Here is a 6000-nt window from a genome sequence, read left to right on the forward strand (position 1 = left end):
CTGTGGGAATGACAGGCTATGGCAGTAAATGTTTGGGGTTTCAGCCCAGCTGTCCTCATTTACTTCAAACAAAATAAAAGAAAACAAACACATGATAGCGTGAAAAGTATAACAAATGAAAGCCCCCTTTAAGCTTGGGGCTCAAAGTAATCTCACTGTTAGGTAACAGAAGCTCTGTCTCTCTGGTTGCTCAGCTATGAAGTGATGCCTCTTTCATGGCGGTCGTGCTTTTGTTGCCCGAGAACCAAAAAGGGGCCGAGTCATTTACCTTAACTGAGGGCTTCTCCGTATTCTGTGGGGGGAAAAGGAGGAAAACAGCGACAGTGCCCCCTGTCGGCTCGCAGTGGAACTATATACCTGGGAGGATGACCCTCAGTGTTGACAAGTGATATGAAACATTACCACACCAAGGCTTATACAAGAATCTGGCCTTGCTCTTGTAGAAGAGTTTAAATCAGGGGTGTCAAACTCTGGTCCTGGAGGGCCACAATGGCTGCAGGTTTTCATTCTAACCACCTTCTTAATTATTGACCTGTTTTTGCTGCTAATTAGCTTATTTTGCCTTAGATTTAATTAACTCGACTCAGACCCCTTAGTTCCTTCTATTTCCTTAATTAGCAGCCAAACAATAATGAGACGCAAAATGAACAAACCGGTGATCAGCTAACCACATTATCTTAATACATAATTCGCCAGCCTCCTCACTCACTCAATCACTCACTCATGTCCGTCCAAAGCCGAATGCGCAGACGCCTTCTGCGCAGCTGCCCGAAAAACCTTACGAGACCGGCAGGCGGCGGATTTACGGCCGCGAAAATTCAAAGAGAAAGGCGACTTCGACCGACATCCAACCCCGACAGCGCAGTAGGCGGCGGATTTATGGCCGCAAAAATTCAAAGAGAAAGGCGACTTTGATTAAAGCTCTAGAGGCCTGAAAGGCAATTTCGACTACAGCTCGAGGCCTAATTACGCATTCTGATTCAATTACGCATTCATTCAATACACCTATATCAGGTTTGTGGTGCTTATACTTATTACTATTCCACTCTTGCTCATTTCATCTTACGTTGTCGAAACGGGCTCTTTGTCTAGTCTGAACATAAAGAAAGGTGAGGGTCTCAGTAAGGTTGATCTCTCAGGTCAATAATCAGAAACAGGAAATCAACAGTTTGGGAAATGTCTGCTGTAGCAGAAAGAGAGCAGCAGCAAGCCGAGGAATTAAGTAACGGGTTTAATTAACAGCAAGAATTGGCTTCTCATTAAGAAATTGATTGGAGTTTGAAACCCCAGTTTAGCTGGTCATCTGTCGGCTCGTTTCACATCACATTTCTGTTTGGCTGCCATTTAATGAAGAAACGAATCAATTGAGAGGACTGAATCCTTAAAATCAGAGCTATTAAAATGAAGGGAAAAGGAGTTAATTAGCAGTGAAAACTGGTCACAGATTAGGAAAAGGGTCAGAATGAAAACCTGCAGCCACTGCGGCTGTCGAGGCCTGGAGTTCGACACCACTGGTTTAAATGATTCATAATGCATCGATTACAAATTTATTATTAGGGACTTGTAACCTTTGAGGAGCAATTGGTTACATTTCTTTTGTTTTTCTAAGTGGAGCACAGGCACCTAAAGTGAGGTTAAAATCCACAACTTTAAGGCTTAAAGTCCAAAGCCTTAACCACTATGTCACACTGCAAGCTGTCAATCCATTATCAAACCCCATTAGTTACAGTTCGGGGTGACAAGGGCTGGAGCCACAATTGGGCACCAGTCAGGGATCAATGCAGGATCTTGGAGCCCTAAACACTGTGCCACTCAATTCACTGTGCAAAAAAAGCAAACCCTTTACGCAGTGGGTTGCATTGAATATGGATGTGTACCCATTTTCACATACTGTGTAGTTGTGTTTGTCCAAAATTACTAAAGTTCTACAGCTTTTAGTTTACTTCATAGAACAGTTCAGGCAATAGTGTGACACGGGTTCAAATAATTCCGCAATCCAGATATCTTTTTAAAATTGATTACATCTCGCCTGAAGAAGGGGCCTGAGTTGCCTCGAAAGCTTGCATATTGTAATCTTTTTAGTTAGCCAATAAAAGGGGTCATTTTGCTTGGCTTTTCTCAAAAAGTTTTAGTGAAATTCAAAGCAAACGGTTGAAAATAGAGAAACAATTGATATTACAAAGAAAAGAAAAAAATGTTTAATGAAAGCTCTGTAAGGCTTACTTGTTTCATTTCTCTCTGTGTTTGGTCATACAGTCATATTACGTGTGGAACGGTCAGCATGGTCAGAAATCTTTATGCCAGTGCTCAATTTGTAAAGTAATAAAATGGTCTGTGCTAGCAGTGAGACGATTTCCTATCTGCCTTAATTAACACTCTGTTTTTACAGGAATAGCTAAGAAAGTTCTACATCCTTCTAATTTACAGAAGGAAAAAGATTATACCATAATCTAAATAACTATGAGAAAGTGATATACTAGTGACATTAAGCAGACACTTGTGTGAATTTACCCGTAACATTAATTTTCTAAGATTGGCTCTTACAGACTGTGTGAGCTGATTATAACGGGGGCCGCTGCCAAGCTAACTGCATTTGTTAATACAAAGCTAAACTATATTTGTAGACCACAGGGTGTTATAGTATGGGCTGATATATTGGGGTGTGGAAGACTGATAACCCACGGCTGACCCTGCCCAGAAATATTTTACTTTTACCCCATGTAGTTTGTAGCGATGGCCGAGAAAAATGATTTAATGTCATGTTTTCACATGAACGGAGATAAGAAAGTTTCTGATAGAATAGAAGTGTTTGGTGATCAATGCTGGACAACAGCAAACAATATCAAAAATATCTTTTTGGAAAAAGAAAAAAAAAAAATCTTGTTACTCGTTTTGCGTTATCCACGTGTCAAGTCATCCAGTTGTATGCTCAAAATGTCCCAAACGCATGCATTTTTATGATAGTATTGTTAAATACACCACTTCTGGAAAATGCCCTTGTGAACAAAAATGGAACACACTCTCGGACAGACTTTCAATAACATTTCTAAGTGATAACGATCTCCGTCCACACACAAACGACTGAAAGTGCATGTGACATAGCATTTTGCCTACACTGGGCACGCACATATTTGGCAGAAGCAGGAAGATAACGTTTCCTCCACACTACACATGAATTTGCAGCTTGCGGTCACACACGGAGAACAGCAATGACGAATATGACCATGGCCCTCAGCCGGAAAAGGGTGGAGTGCCCTCTCAGGGTTGGGAGCGAGATCCTGCCTCAAGTGGAAGAGTTCAAGTATCTCGGGGTCTTGTTCACGAGTGAGAGAAGAATGGAGCGTGAGATCGACAGGCAGATCGGTGCGGCGTCCGCAGTGATGCGGGCTCTGCATCGGTCTGTCGTGGTGAAAAAGGAGCTGAGCCGTAAGGCAAAGCTCTCAATTTACCAGTCGATCTATGTTCCTACCCTCACCTATGGTCATGAGCTATGGGTAGTGACCGAAAGAACGAGATCGCGAATACAAGCGGCTGAAATGAGTTTCCTCCGCAGGGTGTCTGGGCTTTCCCTTAAAGATAGGGTGAGAAGCTCAGTCATCCGGGAGGGGCTCAGAGTAGAGCCGCTGCTCCTCCGCATCGAGAGGAGTCAGATGAGGTGGCTCGGGCATCTGATTAGGATGCCTCCTGGACGCCTCCCTGGTGAGGTGTTCCGGGCACATCTAACCTGGAGGAGGCCCCGGGGAAGACCCAGGACACACTGGAGGGACTCTCCCGGAAGAGCTAGAAGAAGTGGCCGGGGAGAGAGAAGTCTGGGCATCTCTGCTCAAGCTGCTGCCCCCGCGACCCGACCTCGGATAAGCGAAAGAGGATGGATGAAAAGCAAAAACAGACTTTGTTTGGACTGATGATGAGGCGGCATTGTTAGTAATGTGCGGAGTATAAGGTGAACAGAGCAGCTGAGAAAATGTAATGAGGAAGATTCAATCAGGGAAGTGCTACATAATAAGTACAGATCAATCGGAGCGTGATTATGAGTGTGGACTTTCAAAGCTTTTACTTTTCACATAACTGTCTATTATAATAAAAATCTTGGAAGGAGAGGGGAGATGTGACTTTTTCAGAGAGATACTTTCACATCCCACGAGACGAGACTTTGTGCTAAGAGATTTAACCACGTCTGGGGCCGGAAATAAAAGACAAAGTAGATAACAAAGTAGAACGTCATAAAGAATTCAAAAATGTTGGCACAATAAACCTGTAGAGCAGGTTTGAGATAATGAAAGTACTAAAATTCAAAAGTCTCAAAAAAAAAAATGATAGTAAAGATCGCATTAGTGCTATAACAAACGGAAATTATTACTCTTGTGAAATTACAGAACAGTGAAAAGGGATCGAATGTATTTGTTCGCATTTAAACTTTAAGTCGGAGACTTGTAGATCGTCGCTAATTCGTGTTGCTATCAGGGAAAAGTAGTGTTTCTTCCCAATGAAGGATTTGTAGTTTAGTGAAAGTGAAATCCACATACGCTGTCACGCTTGGGTCACAGAGTTGCACAGATACACAGGAGATTTTAGAGACAGAAACGTTATTCAGACACTTCAAACAGGAGTGAATTGAGCTCCGTGTGTAGTCGGAGGGGACAGTTCCATCTCTCAATTAAAAGAATAGGAAATCCTCCTCTTAATAGATAGAGGTGTGCCTCGGGAGCGCTGACTCCCCGACAGGAGCAGAGAATGTCTGGGGGTAAAGAGAGACAAGGCAGTAAGACAAAAGGACAGCTGCTCTACAGGCCACCAGCTGATCGAGCAAAGAGGAGGTAACACACAACTATTTCTTTCCCTTTGTATCACCGTTTAAGAGGGGGTTTCGGAGGAGCGACTGTATCTCCTTGGGGTGCGTTCAGCCCCTGTTTTCATAACACGTGCAGTGCCGGCGTGTAGTGCAGGCTGAGGGGGGGTTGGTCAGCAAAGTGCGCAGGGGGCGAAGCCAGTTGCTGAGCCAGTTTTTCAAAAACGTATCCATATTACTAACCGAGAATGGTAAACCGGATGGCATGGACGCAGGTACACGGCGATGGGACCATGAGACATACTGCGCAGGCGCGTACAGCGCGCGTCTCATAAACCGCATGCGAAGTCGTATCCACCGCAAACGAAGGAGTCATGGCCCAAAAACAAAAGAGCTCAACTGACGTCAATGAGAAATGAAGCAACAACGCGCCCATAGCTAACGACTAACAACACAGCCGTACAAAAAAGAGGATTCTGCGCTGCAGCCCAGATTCAAACGGAAGAGGCTACGGCGGCCCCACAGGTCCACAATGATAGTACGGAAGGCGCAGGCGTCACCGCCATATTGTGAGTGGCACTACTGTGGAGTGAAGTTAGGAATAATGTGCTGCTTGGGATTGTACAAACCACTGAACGCTTTACACCAAATTCAAACACAATACAGCTCAACGATACAAACACGAGCCCACCTAGATAAGATTATTGAACGCAGGCGCCTACAACGCGCGTCTGAAACTGCGGAAGCAAAGCGGGCACGGCTCCAAGACGAACGAGCTTGACTAATGGCTACCCAACGCAAGCAGCAGGGGGCGGAGCCCCCCTTGTACTGCTCTGCTCTGGAGAGCTTTTTGAGAAGTTCCCATTTTTGGGTGGTTAGAAACATCAGGGTATTGTGGATGAAAAGTTAAAATGGAGACTTGTAACATTTGGCTTTTTTTTTTTGTTTTTTTTTTAATGAAAAAGTAGTAGTGTGGATGTAGCCTGAGTGCAGGCTTTTTGTTGAAATGCTTGGGCGCATCACAAGGGTGTACGACTAGAAGACTGGCATCCTTCAACATCTGCAGTAAGATGCTGCAGATGTTCTATCAGATGGTTGTGGCGAGCGCCCTCTTCTACGCAGTGGTGTGCTGGGGAGGCAGCATTAAGAAGAAGGATGCGTCACGCCTGGACAAACTGGTGAGGAAGGCAGGCTCTATTGTTGGCATAGAG

This window comes from Erpetoichthys calabaricus, chromosome 14 (genome assembly GCF_900747795.2).
Source record: "Erpetoichthys calabaricus chromosome 14, fErpCal1.3, whole genome shotgun sequence".
Classification (NCBI taxonomy): Eukaryota; Metazoa; Chordata; class Cladistia; order Polypteriformes; family Polypteridae; genus Erpetoichthys; species Erpetoichthys calabaricus.